The sequence below is a fragment of the Mus musculus genome, chromosome 3, assembly GCF_000001635.26.
Source record: "Mus musculus strain C57BL/6J chromosome 3, GRCm38.p6 C57BL/6J".
In the NCBI taxonomy this organism is placed as follows: domain Eukaryota; kingdom Metazoa; phylum Chordata; class Mammalia; order Rodentia; family Muridae; genus Mus; species Mus musculus.
Genome location: NC_000069.6, coordinates 73,220,788 through 73,238,325, shown reverse-complemented (window position 1 = coordinate 73,238,325; position 17,538 = coordinate 73,220,788). Strand labels below are relative to the sequence as shown.

Below are 17,538 nucleotides of genomic sequence, written 5' to 3'. Positions count from 1 at the left end.
TGGAAAATAACAAAGGCCCACTTGTTAGTATGGTGGCCTATAGGTTTGTTCTTAGAAACCCCTTCAACATGTGGCCCAAAGTGATTCTTACCTGAGAAATCCCATAGAATGATTCTGACCAAAGTCCATTTCTTGATCAGTATTTACTATTTAATTAAGCTTAATTTAAATTTGGCCAAAAATGATGCACTTGGCTTTTCTCTGGCAAATTTGAGGATTAAGACTTGTTGTGTAGTTATGTCGCTCTCTCCTTCCAGGTGAAGCTATGCCTCCTGGTGAGGGAAGCGGGAGGCTCTTATAACTTAGGAGGTAATGATATTTAGGAGGCTCAGCAATCTCCTGTATTTACAAGATTTACAAGGGTCCTCCTCAGGTTTACATCAGTAACAATTCCTAAGTAGAATTTTTGGCTTGCTTAGATGTTCTTGGTCTGTCCACAGCATCCTAGGCATGTGAGCTTCATAGGGTATTGATGGTATACTTGTATTGATTCACCTCATATTCCTGTAGGTAATCTCAGTAAGCTAACAGTGGGTTGGAATCATTTCCTAATTTATTGTTGGTGCACTTAGACGTGACTAGATAGTTGCTCACATCTCCCAAGGAAAAGTCACTTTATACTGCCTAAGGCTAGAGTAGCAATGTGATATCATTTTGATGTTGACTCAAGCTGTGCCAATTCTGAGAGTTCCATTGAAGCCCCAGGGCTCCCTCTGAAAATGCCTGAAACTTCTCATACCACAATGAAGCTGGATTCCTCTTTCTGCCTAAACTGCCTTCTTCTCTCCTACATAGATGAAAGATTCAAAGCCAAGTCTAATAACAAAATGTTCCTAAATTTATCTCAGATTTTATTTGGTATAACTTAAAACTATATCATGCCTTACCCAAGAGAACATCAGCTTTTTTCATTTCAGAAATTGAAATACAAACACTAATCTCAGACTTAGTTGTGTATTCTTGTTAATAACTCTGAAATAATATTTTGTTCTGAGATTATTTTTACTCTTTGTGATTTAGATGTGCAACAATGTATCTGGCAAAATTATGGTAATAAAAAGGAGACTAATGTCAGAGGAGCAAAGTATTTAATGCTGAACTAATATAGATTACTTCTTGCCATAATAAAAGTAAATTAGTTTAATGATAATTATTTTTAAAATTACTATTAGTTAATTTTTTCCATATCTTTATCATTTAAAGATGTTGCCAGTGATATAGTATACTAATTTATAAACAACTATTTCTCTATTTATATTTACTATTTTTTCTTTGTTAAAATGCTTTTGGTAATTATTTAAGTAGTAGTAATTTGTGATTAGCTATAACTGATTCCATAGTCGATTTACAATTATAATTATATTAAGTTAAAATTGCTTACTTAAAATTACTTCTTTTTTTCTTTTTTCTTTTCCATTTTTTATTAGGTATTTAGCTCATTTACATTTCCAATGCTATACCAAAGGTCCCCCATACCCACCCACCCCCACTCCCCTACCCACCCACTCCCCCTTTTTGGCCCTGGCGTTACCCTGTACTGGGGCATATAAAGTTTGCGTGTCCAATGAGCCTCTCTTTCCAGTGATGGCCGACTAGGCCATCTTTTGATACATATGCAGCTAGAGTCAAGAGCTCCGAAATACTGGTTAGTTCATTATGTTGTTCTGCCTATAGGGTTGCAGATCCCTTTAGCTCCTTGGGTACTTTCTCTAGCTCCTCCATTGGGAGCCCTGTGATCCATCCATTAGCTGACTGTGAGCATCCACTTCTGTGTTTGCTAGGCCCCGGCATAGTCTCACAAGAGACAGCTATATCTGGGTCCTTTCGATAAAATCTTGCTAGTGTATGCAATGGTGTCAGCGTTTGGATGCTGATTATGGGGTGGATCCCTGGATATGGCAGTCTCTACATGGACCATCCTTTCATCTCAGCTCCAAACTTTGTCTCTGTAACTCCTTCCCAGGGTGTTTTGTTCCCACTTCTAAGGAGGGGCATAGTGTCCACACTTCAGTCTTCATTTTTCTTGAGTTTCATGTGTTTTGCAAATTGTATCTTATATCTTGGGTATCCTAGGTTTTGGGCTAATATCCACTTATCAGTGAGTACATATTGTGTGAGTTCCTTTGTGAATGTGTTACCTCACTCAGGATGATGCCCTCCAGGTCTTCTTGATGAATATGGAGACACATGCCTTTCTCCGCACTTAGAATTCAAGGCAGGATGATAAACCGTTCAAGGTTATCCTCAGTAGCTTTGTGAGATGAAGACCAATATGGGCTATAGAAGGTACCATCCCAATACCCTCCAATTACTATTATTGTTATCATTATTATTAACATACTATATATATGTATATATATATATATATGTGTGTGTGTGTATATATATGTGTATGTATATGTATATATGTATACTTAAAGGTATTTTATGAGTTGATTTTAGACATTGAGTCTTGTTGCTGAACCCTTATCAATACTATCATTGTCAGGCACTAAAAAAGGATGCCAACAGAATGTCTTGATTTTATTGTGGAAAAAACTCTGAACCAATGTAATTGATTCCATTCTTATTTCTGCGCATCACTACAAAGATTATGAAAGCACTGGTCAACTTTTCAACCATGAAAATTTATCATTTTTATCTCATGTGCCCAAATAAGCTTTAACGTAAGCTTGACACAGCACAGATTTACCATGAAGGGAGACTCAGCTAAGGACTGATCAGCTCAGACTGGCCTGTAAGCATGCTTATAGAGTATTGTCTTGTCTATTAATTTATAGAGGAAGTGCATGACTACGAGTGGTACAATCTTTTGGTGGGTGTTCCTGAACCATACAAAACAGCTAATTGAGGCAGCATGAGACAGGCTTTGAATCCCAGCCACTTGTGTGGCAGAAATGGGGGGACACCTGTGAGTCTGAGGTCAGCCAGCTAGCTTATATCCGCCAGTTCCAGGCCAACAAGAACTACATAATGAGGTCCTGTGACAAATAAAATAAAATCTACAACTAAAAAGTTTAGCTGAGCAGAAGGAAGCTAGGAACACTTCCCCATGATGGTTTCTGAGTCAAGTTCCTGTTTGATTTCTGTTTGAATTCAAGTTCTAACATCCTCAATGATGGGCTATGACTTGGCAATATAAGCTAAACAAGCATTTTCCTCTGTTGTTCTGGGTGGTTATTTTTTTATCACAGCAAGAAATGGGAGGCTATAATAACATCAAATATTCTTTTCTTGCTCATTTTGATTTTCGATTACGTGAGGGATCAACTTCTGGCCGTCACTTACCCTACTCACAAACCTTGTCTAGTATTCCTGAAGCTTTCAAACAAAACAAAAACATGGCTATTTCTGCATATTTGTCCATTTATTGACTCAATTACAATTGATAGCTGTATATTTATGATGCAAAACTATGTTCACCTCTGTCATATTTTAGACTAATGTCTGTCATTTAATTAACAAAACCCTTTCAGGTATTAGTATTGAGTTTCTCACTATATTTCTAAATTACCTACATCAGCATCTAAACACCCATCCCCCAATTCTCTCTCTCTCTCTCTCTCTCTCTCTCTCTCTCTCTCTCTCTCTCTCTCTCTCTCTCTCTCTCTCTCTCTCTGTATCTAATCTTCCAGCAGGTTACATCAACTTAGAACATCTTCCTGAAGGATGTTCTAGATTTGGCGGTCATAACCATTTTGGAATCTGACATAATCAAACTTTTTTTAAAAAAAGAATTAAATTGTAAGGAGATTCTTTTGCCTTCTTTAGAGAACGTTTCCTCCTATTGGTTTGCCTTGTCCAGTCTCAATATGAGCGGAAGTACCTAGTCTTACTGCAATTTGATATGTCATGGATGACTAATATCCATGAGAAGCCTGTCTTTTTCTGAAAAGAAACAGGAAGAATGGATGGGATGGATGAAGAAAGGAGGGGGGGGCGGGACTGGGAGAGAGGAGGGAGTGAAACTGAAGATGTAAGAAAGAAAAAAAGAAAAAATATTAAAACTAGAAGCAAAAAAAGAAAGGAAGGAAGGAAAGAATGACAAAAAGAAAGAAAGGAAGAAAATAACTATTTATATAATTAAGAATTGAATTGAAAAGTAGTGGATTATTAAGGGTTGTTTCTTCGGTTAGAAAGACACATTTATCCTAATTTAAACTGATGAATACTTTTATAGAAACATCAAATAGTATGTTTCTACTATATTGAAAAAACAGCCATCCAAGCCAGTTTATGTTAAGAAAATATGACAAAGATATGGGTATCACATACAAGTCAGATAAACATATCTGGAACTAGAAATCTTCGAGTCAGTACAACATGGCTAACATGAGATGTCTGATAACCCAAAAATTAAAAATTAAATTGAATTTACTATGTAACTAATTGTGGCAGACTGCTACCTTTGGGTTTTATAGGAGTGTGGTCCTGAGGTGGGTGGGAGGTCTGACCCGTCATCCCACTTTTGCCACCCTGCCAAGGTGCTTGTCTATAGGCCTGTATGCTGTTCTGCTGCCTCTGTGCCAGTCACCTGTGTGTGGTCAGGCTCTAGGCCTGTGCCAACATGTTTCCTAGTAGCTGCTTTCCTAACAGCCTTAGCCTACAGTGGATGTCTTATTTACCTGTGAATCTTAAGAATTTTTTCAACCTTTATCTTGTCATCAGAGCTTGCAATTTTATTTTTATGTATCAGTTAAAATAATTTATATTTTAAGTAATCTGTGCTAATCAGAATTGCAAGATAATCTAAATGCTCAAGGTATAATGGCGGAACACTTTAACATGAGGCCCAAGTATAATCTTCCAGTCAAACTGGAAAAATGTTACCATCTGAATTTGCAAAGTCTGCCTGTGCTTAAAATACCCTTCTACATAATGAAACATAATTAGAATAATGCTGTGTCAAGAAATACCTCCCTTTATAGTTATTAACACATATGATGTGTATATTCCTTGTGTGCAGATTACTCAGAGACTCCTCTGTAAAATTTATAATAGATAACTTGCGTACAGTATAAGCATACAGTTGAAATAAAGGATAGATTTCTTTATTTTACACTTGTAAAAATTTTAAGAGGTATTATCATTTGTAGTTTGTGCTATTGTGTAGAATGAAACTGTGTTATACAAAAATATTGATTTTTCTGTTTCTGTTACTAACATTTAAAGTTCAATATATGGATGGGAAAAATTATGAATATGGAAGTGACTTCATAGATGTTTATTAGAGACCTGAAGCTGACAGTGAGACATGTGGGGGTGTTTGTCAGCTAATAAGAAATTTAAACACTAAACCATAGTTACAGGAGAGCAGAGAGCCTAGGAGAAGAACTGACTTAGAAGAATGCAAGCATGTTTAGTAATACTGGAATAAAGATAAATTGCCTCTACCATCAATAGAGGGAATAATTATAGCATCAAACCTCAAAAGATATGTCATAAAATACATTTTGAAAGATACTTTCTTTGGAAAAGAAGGGAGATGACTCACAGTCATAAAGAGATGTATAAATTACATTTATAATCAACTACTTACTAAGGCAAGTTGGATGGTTATTCATCTCAGGTGTCTATCAAAATGATGAGAGCAATTAGTGCTACGCAAATGGGTTACATTTCTCATTGCAATAATACATGTTCTAAGTATTTCCAGCACCTAAGATTGTATTAAGTATGTATCCCTTATTAGCAAATTTAAAACCGACCTCTCACATGACCTACAATGATTAAGCCTGGAAGGCCAAAACAAAACAAAGAATCTATAAATACTACCTTGCCTTTCCTTTTCGTGTAGTGGGTTCATATAAATATGTACTTGTTAATAAAAGGACAAATAATATTCTTCAGGTAAAAAACATGACGCATGGTTCTCAGCCATATGAGTAGTTGTGGACTGATTTCAAGGATGTTCATTTTCAAATCTGAGCTTTTATATTTTATAAAATCTTATAATCTAACGAAATTTTAAGTAGAACTTTGGTTGAAATTAGCAATGTAAATTTTTCTATGACTCGTATCATATTTGGGAAAGACCTATATTGTTACAGAAAAGTATAGGCATACTAATGAAATTTGTATCTCTTGTTTGTATACGTTGATGTTTCCTATGACTGAATGTCAGGTGAACAGCTTCCCATTAAAGGACAGCAGGCCTGATCCTGAAAAAGTAACTGTAGTGGATGTTTTCATCCACTTTCATTCAAAGATGAAACTGTTTTGCTGTTCTGAGTTTTCCAAATTTTTATATATAGTTTTTTATGTTTATAATTAAAAAAACAGTTTTACTAAAAAATTTCTGTCTTTTATGTCAATAATGTACTTTGCTGTTTTAAAGACTATTTCATGATTAACTGTGTAAATAGAGTGGTGGGAGGGCTCCAGGTCAGGAATTCGTGGCGGGAGACCATATCCAACATCCATTCATGATAAAAGTCATGGAGAGATCAAGGATTAAAGGCACATATATAAACATGAAAAAAAAAAACCCCAAACAAACAGTATACAGTAAGCCAAAAGCCAACAACAACTAGAGAGAAACTTGAAGCAATCCCACTAAAATCAGATATAAGAAAATGCTGCCCAATCTCTCCCTATCTATTCAACACAGTACTTGAAATTCTAGCTAGAGTAATTAGACAATAAAAGGAGATCAAGGGGGATACAAATTGGAAATGAAGAATTCAAGCTATTATTATTCACAGATGATATGAGGGTACACAAAATGATACCCATAATTCTACCAGAGATCTTCTTTTTCTTTTTCCTTTTTTATGATTTATTTATTTTTATTCACTTCATATTTTATTTCCCCAACCGGACCCTGTCCACCCTCTCTAACTGTTTCACATCTCATACTTCCTCCCCAGAACTATATCTCAGTGTGGATGTCCCCACTCTCCACCTAACCTGACCTCTAAACACCCTGAGGCCTCCAGTCTCTTGAGGGTTAGGTGCATCATCACTGAATATACACAGACCTAGCAGTCTCTATGTGTGTTCAGGGCCCCATATCAGGTGCTGTATGCTGTCTGTTTGGTGGTCCAGTGTTTGAGAGATCTCAGGAGTCCAGATTAAATGAGACTGCTGGTCCTCATACAGGTTCACCCTTCTCAGCTTCTTTCAGCCTTTCCTAATTCAACAACAGGAGTCAGCAGGTTCTGTCTAATGGTTGGATGCTAATATCTGCATCTGAGTCTTTCAGCTATTTGTTGGGTATTCCAGAGTGCTGTCATGCTAGGTACCTTTTTGTGAGCAATCCATAGCCACAGTAAGGTCACGCCTTGGGACATCCCCTTGAGCTGGATCCCACTTTGGGCCTGTTGCTGGACCTACATTTCCTCAGGTCATCTCCATTTCAATCCCTGTAGTTCTTTCAGACATGAAAAATTATGGGTCAGAGTTTTGACTGTGGAATGCCAGCTCCCTTCCTCCTTTGATGTCCTGTCTGCCTCTTGGAGATGGACTCTGTAAGTTCCCTCTTCCTACCTTCCAGCATTTCATCTAAGTTCCCCCCTTTGAGTCCTGAGAGTCTCTCACCTCCCAGGTCTCTAGTAAATTCTAGAGGGTACCCACAACCTCCTCCCTCCTGAGGTTGGCTATTTCAATTCTTTCTGCTGGATCTCGGGGCTTCAGTACTCTTCTCTCAATAATACCATATCAGGTTCTCCTCTCCCTCCCCACCCCTTTTCACACTTTCCCTCCCAGTTCCCTCTCTCCCACCCTAATTGTGATTGTGTTCTTTCCCCTCTCAAGTGGGACTGGGGCATCCTCATTAGGGCCCGCAGCTTGTTGAATTTTTGTGTTAAATTCTGGGGACTGTATCTTGGGTATTCTGTACATTGTTATTGTTGCTTTGTTTTGTTTTGTTTTGTTTTTTGGCTACCCTACACTTATTAGTGAGTGCATACCATAAATGTCTTTTTGGGTCTGAGTTAACTGGCTCAGTATATTTTCTAGTTCCATCCATTTGCCTGCAAAATTCAGGATGTCCTCGTTTTTAATAGCTGAGTAGTATTCCATTGTGTAAATGAGCCAAATTTTCTGTATTCATTCTTCTGTCATGGAACATCTGGGTTGATTCCAGCTTCCGGATATCACAAACAGGCCTGCTATGTACATAGTGGAACATGTGTCCCTATGCCATGGTGGAGCATTTTTGGTTATATTCCCAAGAGTTATATTTCTGTGTCTTCAGGTAGATCTATTTCCAATTTTCTGAGGAACCTTCAGGTTTATTTCCAGAGTGGTTGTACCAGTTTGCAATCCCACCTGCAATGGAGGAGTGTTCCTCTCTAACATATATTGTCACTTGAGGTTTTAATCTTAGCCATTCTGATTGGAGTAAGGTGGAATCTCAGGGTCACTTTGATTTGTATTTCAGGAATTCATGGCCCATATCTAAGCATAATAAAAGCAATTTACTGAAATACAACAGCCAATATTAAATTAAATGGGTATATTTGATGAAATCCCACTGAAATCTAGGTCAAGACAAGGATGCTCACTCTCCTCATATCTGTTCAGTATAGTACTTGAAGTGCTAGCTAGAACAATAAGACAATAAAAAGAGATCAAGGGGATACAAATTGGCAAAGGAGAAATGAAGGTATCACTATTTGCACATGATATGATAGTATACATAAGTGATCCCAAAAATTCTACCAGAGAATTTCTCCAACTGATAACTTCAGCAAAGTGGCTGGATATAAAATTAACTCAAATAGCTCAGTAGCCTTCCTTCATACAAATGATAAACAGGATGAGAAAGAAATTAGCAAAACAACTCCCTTCACAATAGCTACAAATAATATAAAATATCTTGGTGTAACTCTTACCAAACAAATGAAAGATCTGCATGACAATAACTTCAAGTCTCTCCAGAAAGAAATTGAAGAGCTCAGCAAATAGAGAGATACCCCATGCTAATGTATTGGCAGAATCAACATAGTAAAAATGGCCATTCTGCCAAAGGTTTTCTGTAGATTCAATGTAATCACCATCAAATCCCAACACAATTCTTTAAAGACATGGAAAGAGCAATTTTCAAATTCATTTGGAAAGGCAAAAAAGAGCAATTTTCAAGTTCATCTAGAAAGGCAAAAAAAAAAAAAAAAAAAAAAACAGAAACAGAATAGTGAAAACAATTCTTAACAATAAAATTATGGCTTGGGGGAATCACCAAACTTACCTCAAGCTTTACTACAGAGCAATAGTGAAAAAAACAAACATACCAAAAAACTGCATGATAGAGGTACAGAGACATACATGTTGATCAATGGGATAGAATTGAAGACCCAGAAATAAAACCACACACTTACAGACACTTGATCTTTATCAAAGAAACCAAAAATATACAATGGAAAAAAGAAAGCATCTTCAATAAATGGTGCTGGTCTAACTGACTGTCTGCATGTAGAAGAAAGAAAATAGACCCACATATGTCACCTTGCGCAAAGCTCATATCCAAGTGGATGATGGACCTCAATATAAAACCAGATACACTGAATCTAATAGAAGAGAAAGTGGGAAAGAGTCTTGAACTCATTGCCACAGGAGGAAATTTCCTAAACAGGATTCCAATGGCTCATGCTCTAAGATCAAGAATTGAAACTGGAAAGCTTCTGTAAGGCAAAGGACATATCAATAAGACAAATCAGCAATCTACAGATTGGGGAATATATCTTCACTAACCCCACATCTGATAGAGGGCTAATATCCAAAACATATAAAGAACTCAAGAAGCTAATCACCCAAAAACTAAACTACCCAATAAAAAATGGGTTAAAAAATGGGTAAAAACTGATATTTCACAAATGAGGAATTTTGAGGGGCTGAGATGCACCTAAAGAATTGTTTAAAGTCCTTGGTGATCAGAGAAATACCAATGATCTCTTACAGTTGATAAATAGCCCCAACAATGTGGCTGTATACAAAATTAACTTTAAAAAAAAATCAGTAGCTCTCCTGTATACAAATGAAAACACCCAGTTATTAAAAAGAATGAATTTATGAAATTCCTAGGCAAATGGATGGACCTGGAGGGTATCATCCTGAGTGAGGTAATCCAATCACAAAAGAAATCACATGATATGTACTCACTGATAAGTGAATATTAGCTCAGAAACTTGGAATACCCAAGATACAAGATACAATTTGCAACACACATGAAACTCAAGAAGAACAAAGACCAAAGTGGGGACACTTTGCCCCTTCTTAGAATTGAGAACAAAACACTCATGGAAGGAGTTACAGGGACAAAGTTTGGAGCTGAGACGAAAAGATAGACCATCTAGAGACTGCCACACTTGGGGATCCATCCCATAATCAGCCTCCAAACTCTGAAACCATTGCATATGCCAGCAAGATTTTGCTGAAAGGACCCTGATATAGCTGTCTCTTGTGAGACTATGCTGGTGCCTGGCAAACACAGAAGTGGATGCTCACAGTCAGCTATTGGATAGAGCACAGTGTCCCCAATGGAGGAGCTAGAGAAAGTACCCAAGGAGCTAAAGGGGTCTGCAATCCTATAGGTGGAACAACAATATGAACTAACCAGTATCCCCCGAAGCTCATGTCTCTAGCTGCATAAGTAGCAGAAGATGGTCTAGTCGGTCGTCACTGAGAAGAGAGGCCCCTTGGTCTTGCAAACTTTATATGCCTCAGCACAGGATAACACCAGGGCCAAGAAGTGGGAGTGGCTGGGTAGGGGAGTGGGTGGGAGGGTATGGGGGACTTTTGGGATAGCATTTGAAATGTAAATGAAGAAAATACCCAATAAACAAAAAATAAAAATAGAAAAAAAGATACAGAGAAAGAAATTAGGGAAACAGCACCCTTCACTAGCCACAAATAATATAAAATATCTTGGTGGGAAGAGGGCATCCCGTGGAAGTCCCAGTGACCTAGAATAGGGGAAGTGCAACATTGGGGACATGGACCCTGAAGGGGCTATCACCTGTAGCCAAGTAGGACCCCCCAGTGGAGAGATGATAACAGTAACCCACCTACAAATCTTTTGACCAAAAACGGAACAACATAGGAGTGGAGCAGACTGAAATAAAAGCCAACCTATAATCTGGCCCAACTTGAAACCCATCCAATGGACAAGCACCAAACACTGACATTATTAATGATACTCTGTAATGTTTGCAGACAGGCACCTAGTATAACCTCTGAGAGGTTCTAATCAGCAGTGGATTGAAAAAGATATAGCTACCCACAGCCAAACATTGGATGGAAGTTGAGAACACTTATGGACGAGATAGGGGAAGGATTGAAGGACCCCACAGGAAGACCAATAGAGTCAACCACACAGGGTAGGAAAAAGCCTACAACACTTATGTAGCATATATGCAGCTCTGTCTCTGTGGCTGCGTTGTCAGGACTCAGTGGGAGAAGATGTGCCTAACCTGGCAGAGACTTGGTAAAGGGAGCATGCCTAGGCAGTCCCACTCTCTCATATACGAAGCAGAGAGAGGATTTATCATAAGATTCTTTTATTTTCTTTTATTTCATAGATTCAAAGTGTGTGCTGGGTAAAGATGATGCCTTAAAACAAGCACTGGCATGTTTCAAGGGAATACTTTATCTAGTTGTGTAAGGTCAAACCTGGGCACAGTTCAGTCCTATGGGAACCTATTATAATATGCTGACATAGTAGTCCAGAGCCATAGACTGGATGGGCCAAGAGCCTAGGAGAAAACCAAATATTCTTTTTTGGCTTAAGGAACCTAGTGATGCAATAACACTTAACTACATTCTGTTATAACTATAGATAAGTGCCTCACTCAGTCATCATCAAAAAAGCTTCTTTCTGCAGTAGCTGGGTAGAAATGTAGAGACCCACAACTAGATGATGTTCAGAGTGTGAGAGACCATGGAATACTCTGTCCAACATGGTATGTCTTCATCAAGCCCCTCCTCTCAGGGCTCAGAGAGCTATATGGTAGGCGAGGCAGAAAGATTGTAAGAGTCTTTATGAATGAAACACATCAAGAAATGAAGACCCTCTAGACACAAAAGGACTGATGCACGTTATGAATTCACAATGACTCTAGCAACCTCTGATCTGTACATGTTCAAGCCAGATAGGATACCAAGGCTAAGTGGGGAAAGTAGACATAGTCTGTCATCCTTAACCAAGACACTATCTCCATCTGTTAGTTGCTCACAAAGGAAAAATTAGTTTCTCTTTTAGAATATTTCTGAGCTTGCCAACCAAAATTTATGGTAGGCCCCATGCCCATCCGTAGATAGCTAACACAAAATAAAGCCAGTGGTATTTTTGGAGAGTCTTTGTCTCATGTTGCTTTGTTCGGACATTTTTTGTCATATTTGTGTTTTTCTTTAACTTGTATATTATGATATCTGATTTTGTGTTTTTAATGGGTTGTGTGCATGTGTTTTCTTTCTTTCCTTTTAAAATTATGATTTGTGTGTTTGGTTCTTTCTTTACCAAAGAGAAAGAGAGAAGACAAGAAGTAGAAAGAGTATATGGATAAGGACGAAACAACAACAACAACAACAACAACAACAACAAACAGGGGGAGGAGAAACCATGATTAGAATATATTTTATGAAACATTTTTCAGTAAAAATTATGGAAAAGTAAATAAATTCATATAAAATTTACAGTTTTAAATGAAACCTGATGAAAGGCAAACACTGGAATGAGATCTTTTTTTATAGGTCACATTATTAAATAAAATTAGTTATTGGAAGGAAAAGAGGGGTTTTATGACACAGAAATGACTTGTATCTCAAAACAACATATACTCAACCATACTTCTGAGATGAATACAATAACGATTCCCATATAACTTATTATTAAAGTATTTTCTAATATAGACATACAAGAATGCAATTTAGAATTAAAAAAAATTCTAACTGTATTACAAGTACCTTTCCATATGGAAATGAATTTTAATACTAAAAATTGTTTTGCTTGGAATAGAGAAAGCATAAGAAACAGAATACAGGCTTCTTCACCAGAGAATAAACTATGCATAGACATAAACATATAATTTTGTGTGATATTTACCTCCAATGGTTTTTCCTCTCTCCTCTCTCTCTGTCTCTATCTATCCATCTGTCTGGCTATATATCTATCTATCTCTAATTCTCTCTGCCTTTCTCCTCTCTCACACATGCACAGACACAAAAAATTTCAACTGGACTATGTATTTAAAATTGTGTAATAGTTCATATTTACATACATAAAATAGTATTAGTGACTAGACTAATATTGAAAATTATGCAAAATCTAAATTTATTCCTATTCAAATGACAAATTTCCATATAAGCTTTTTGATCCTCATTATTTACTTGATAAGAAACCTTGAATAGTAGAGTTTGTATTTGCTGGAAAAATAAATATGAGATAGAAATATTTCTTTGAAGTCAAGATATGGAATATGTTACATTAATATAAATTTCCCCTGCATCTTGGGTTAAAGTTATATATTCTTTTTTTTATCCTGAGATAAAATTCAACATTTATTATGATAAAGACTCTCAGCAATAGAGAAAAACACTCTTCAGCTGCATAGACTATACACGAGAACCGTTTAGCTAATATCATGCCTAATGATGAAAAACTTGCAACATTCCCAGTAGATTAGGATAAAGGCAAGAATTTTTCTCCAAACCCATTTCTAACAGACTAGAAGACTAGGCTAACAAAGTAAGGCAAGAGGAGCAGCCAGAAGCACAAGGGAATGAAAGGAACCCAACTCTGTCCATTTGTGACACGAAATTTATGTAAAACAATTTCCCCAAACTAAACAACTAAAGTTACATATTCTTGAATATATGTATTTTGTATAAACATAATGAATATATATAAAGAAGCTAAACTTTAAATATTTTATTGGCATTTCTTGGCAGAAAATCTGATAGTGATCTAAATTTTCTTCCAAAATATTTGAAACTATTTATTCCAGTAATGAAATGGAAGTTCAGATATTTTAACAATAAACGATGTCATTATTTTTCTTAATAGAAAACATTCATTTTCTTGTCAGTGTTTAATTATTAAAATCTCTTAGGAAATCTTTTATAATAAGTTTACAAAAATTTTGGAATAGCTATAAAACCCTTTCATTTAGTTTGAAAATGTATTCATTCATTTTGCAATGTCTTTCAGGCAAATGCTTTGATATACGAATGAACCATACAATATTCAAAAGAGGGTTACACTGGAATAGAAAAGGCATAGGATACTGATAGAATTCAGTTTTTCAGAAGTTTAATGTATATATTAAATATTTGCACATTGAGGTCCACAGAAAAAAATTTAAAACATTACTAAAATTGACATTTTTAGTAAATTATTTTTGGCAAAGATTTTACTTCTTCAGTATATTTGATTCTAAACCACATATGTATTTTTATAAACGATATGAAAATTGTTTTAAAATAAATTTTCTCAGAGATAGACTTCTTACCTATCGCTTGGAAATTTCACATTGTTCACTTGCTCTTACCAATGAACTTCCTAGTATATACACATAAATATGCTGCATTAAGGAAAAATATTATGACCTATTCTCAGTCCTTCACATATTTTAATATTTCAAAGCACTTAAATGCACAAAGATTCCATTTTACTCTATCTTTTGTGCCAGTTCAGACAACCACATGGTGCCAACCTATTTGACAAAATTATAATTCAATCTCCACAGACAGCAAAGGTTTGAGCAGAGATTCTGAACCTTGGTACCTTTTTTTGTAAAGTGAAATTTTGATTCACTAATCTTTTAATCTTTGGTAGACTTGACATTAACCATTATAATAATCTCTTTTTTGTTATAATTTTATTTTTTTTTACACTGCAGATTTTATCCCCTCCCCCACACTGTCCACCCTCTGACTATTCCACACACCATACATCCTCTCCACCCCATCTCCATGAGGATGTCCCCACCCCCACCCCCAGTTCCAGACCCACCTTCCGCCCAACCACCACCCCTAGCCCTACCCCAGACCACCTAACCTTTAAACTCCCTAGGGCCTCCAGTCTATTGAGGGTTAGGTGCATCATCCCTGACTGAACACAGGGCCAGCAGTCTTCTGCTGTGAATGTGTTAGGGGCCTCATATCAGCTGGTGTATGCTGCCTTGTTAGTGGCCCAGCGTTTGAGAGATCTCCAGGGTACAGATTAAATGAGACTGCTGGTCCTCCTACAGGGTTGCTCCTCCTTTGCTTCTTTCAGCCTTCCCTAATTCAACAGGGAGCCAGCAACCATTGTCCATTGGCTGGGTGCAAATATCTGCATATGATTCTTTCAACTACTTATTTTGTCTTCCAGAGTGCTGTCATGCTAGGTCCCTTTTTGTGAGCGCACCATGGCCTTAGCAATAGTGTCAGGCCTTGGGACTTCCCATTGAGCTGGATCCCACTTTGGGCCTGTTGTTGGACCTGTTTCTCCTCAGGTTCCTTTCCATTTACATCCCTGTATTTCTTTCTTTTTGGTTCTTTCTTCCTTCCTTTCTTTCTTTCTTTCTTTCTTTCTTTCTTTCTTTCTTTCTTTCTTTCTTTCATTCTTGTTTGTTTTTGTTCTTGTTTTTATTTTGTTTTGTTTTGTTTTGTTTTTCGAGACAGGTTTCCCTGTATAGCCCTGACTGTCCTGGAACTCACTTTGTAGAACAGGCTGGCCTCGAACTCAGAAATCTGCCTGCCTCTGCCTCCCAAGTGCTGGGATTAAAGGCATGTACCACCACCGCCAGGCATCCCTGTATTTCTTTCAGGCAGAACACTTATGCGTCAGAATTTTGACTGTAGGATGACAACTACCCTCCCTCATTGGATGTCCTGTCTTCCTGTTGGAGGTGGGCTTTATAAGTGCCCTCTTCCTACCTTTGGGCATATCATCTAAGGTCCCTTCCTTTAAATCCTGAGAATCTCCCACCTCCTGGGTCTCGTGTGCATTCTGGAGGGCTCTACCAACTTCCTCCTTCCTGAAGTGGCCTCTGTCAATTCTTTCTGCTGGTCCTCAGGGCTTCAGTCCTTTTCTCACACCCAATAACAGATCAGGGTCTCCTTGCCGTCCCTACCCCCTACCCCCCACCCCCTGTCCATTTTCCCTCACAGGTTCCTCCCTCCCAACTTGTGAGTGCTTTCTTCTTCCTCCCAAGTAGAACTGAAAAATTCTCACTTGGGCCCTCGGCTTCTTGAACTTTTTGAGTTCCGTGGACTCTATCTTGGGTAGTATGTATTTTTTATTTATTTTTATTTTTATTTTTTGCCAATATCCATTATTAGTGAGTACATACCATGCATGTCTTTTTGGGTCTGAGCTACCTCACTCAGTATGATATTTTCTAGTTCCATCCATTTGCCTGCAAAACTCAGGATGTCGTCATTCTTAATATCTGAGTAGTATTCCATTTGTTTAAATGAACCAAATTTTCTTTATCCATTCTTCTGTCATGGGACATCTGGGTTGTTTCCAGCTTCTGGATATCACAAAGAAGGCCACTATGAACATAGTAGAACATGTGTCCAAGTGGCATGATGGGGAATCTTTTGGGTATATTCCCAAAAGTGGTATTGCTGGGTCTTCAGATAGATCTATTTCCAATTTTCTTAGGAACCTCCGGATTGATTTCCAGAGTGGTCATACCAGTTTGCAATCCCACAAGCAATGGGGGAGTGTTCCTCTCTAAGATATATTGTCACCTGAGGTTTTGATCTTAGCCTTTCTGATTGGTGTTAGGTGGAATTTCATGGTCATTTAGATTTCAAGAAGTCAACTTTCAAATCAGAGGCCAATGTTATTTATCAAAGGAAAAATATTCTGTCCTAGGGAAAGCTGATTGTTACTGGAGGTGTCCAAAGTATTGTCGACCTATTCCTGTTCTCTCAAGTTTTGACGATTTTTCATATCTTCTGCTTACTCATACTTAAAATGATAAAAAAGTTTTATTTTTTATATTTAATAATTATTTTTATTTTGTGAACATTAGTGTTTTCCCCACATGTATGTGTATGCATGACATATGTTCCTATCCCATGAGAATATCAGAAAAGGAAGTTAGATTCCCCTGGAACTGGGTGATGGATGATTGTGAGCCATTATGTATTTGGTATGAACCAAACCTTGATCAATCTACAAGAGCAGCCAGTGCTTTTAATCTCTAAGACATTGTTCCAGTTCCCTCAATAAATATGTTGTTTGCTGACTCATTAATGAGCAAATATAACTGGTAATCTTTTTTTTTTTTTTTAAATTACAAGGTACTCAGTAAAGCAGTTAGGAACAACATTGTGTTGTGCCAAGTTCTCAAGCCCAAAAGGCCAACCAGGAGACAACTCTGATGTAATCACATTAGTGTCTCTTGGTAAATGGAGTTTGGGGTCACTCACTGCAGACACACAGGACAACATGCAAGACAGTATGGTAAAGCAGCCCCAACAAAGTTTTATAGAAATGGAAGTGAGGGTGTGTCCATTCTGGCAAGTATCTAATTGATTGACTATAGTAAGCCATCAGGGGGGTGCTCTGAAGCAAGACCTTATACAATTACAAATGGTCTG

At 37.3% G+C, this 17,538-nt stretch overlaps 1 long non-coding RNA gene across 1 annotated transcript in view; it reads right to left on the bottom strand.

Moving 5' to 3' along the window:
- Gm20754 (predicted gene, 20754) overlaps window positions 1-17,538 on the bottom strand; it is a 528,480-nt gene that overhangs the window by 356,505 nt on the left and 154,437 nt on the right. The window lies entirely within an intron of this gene.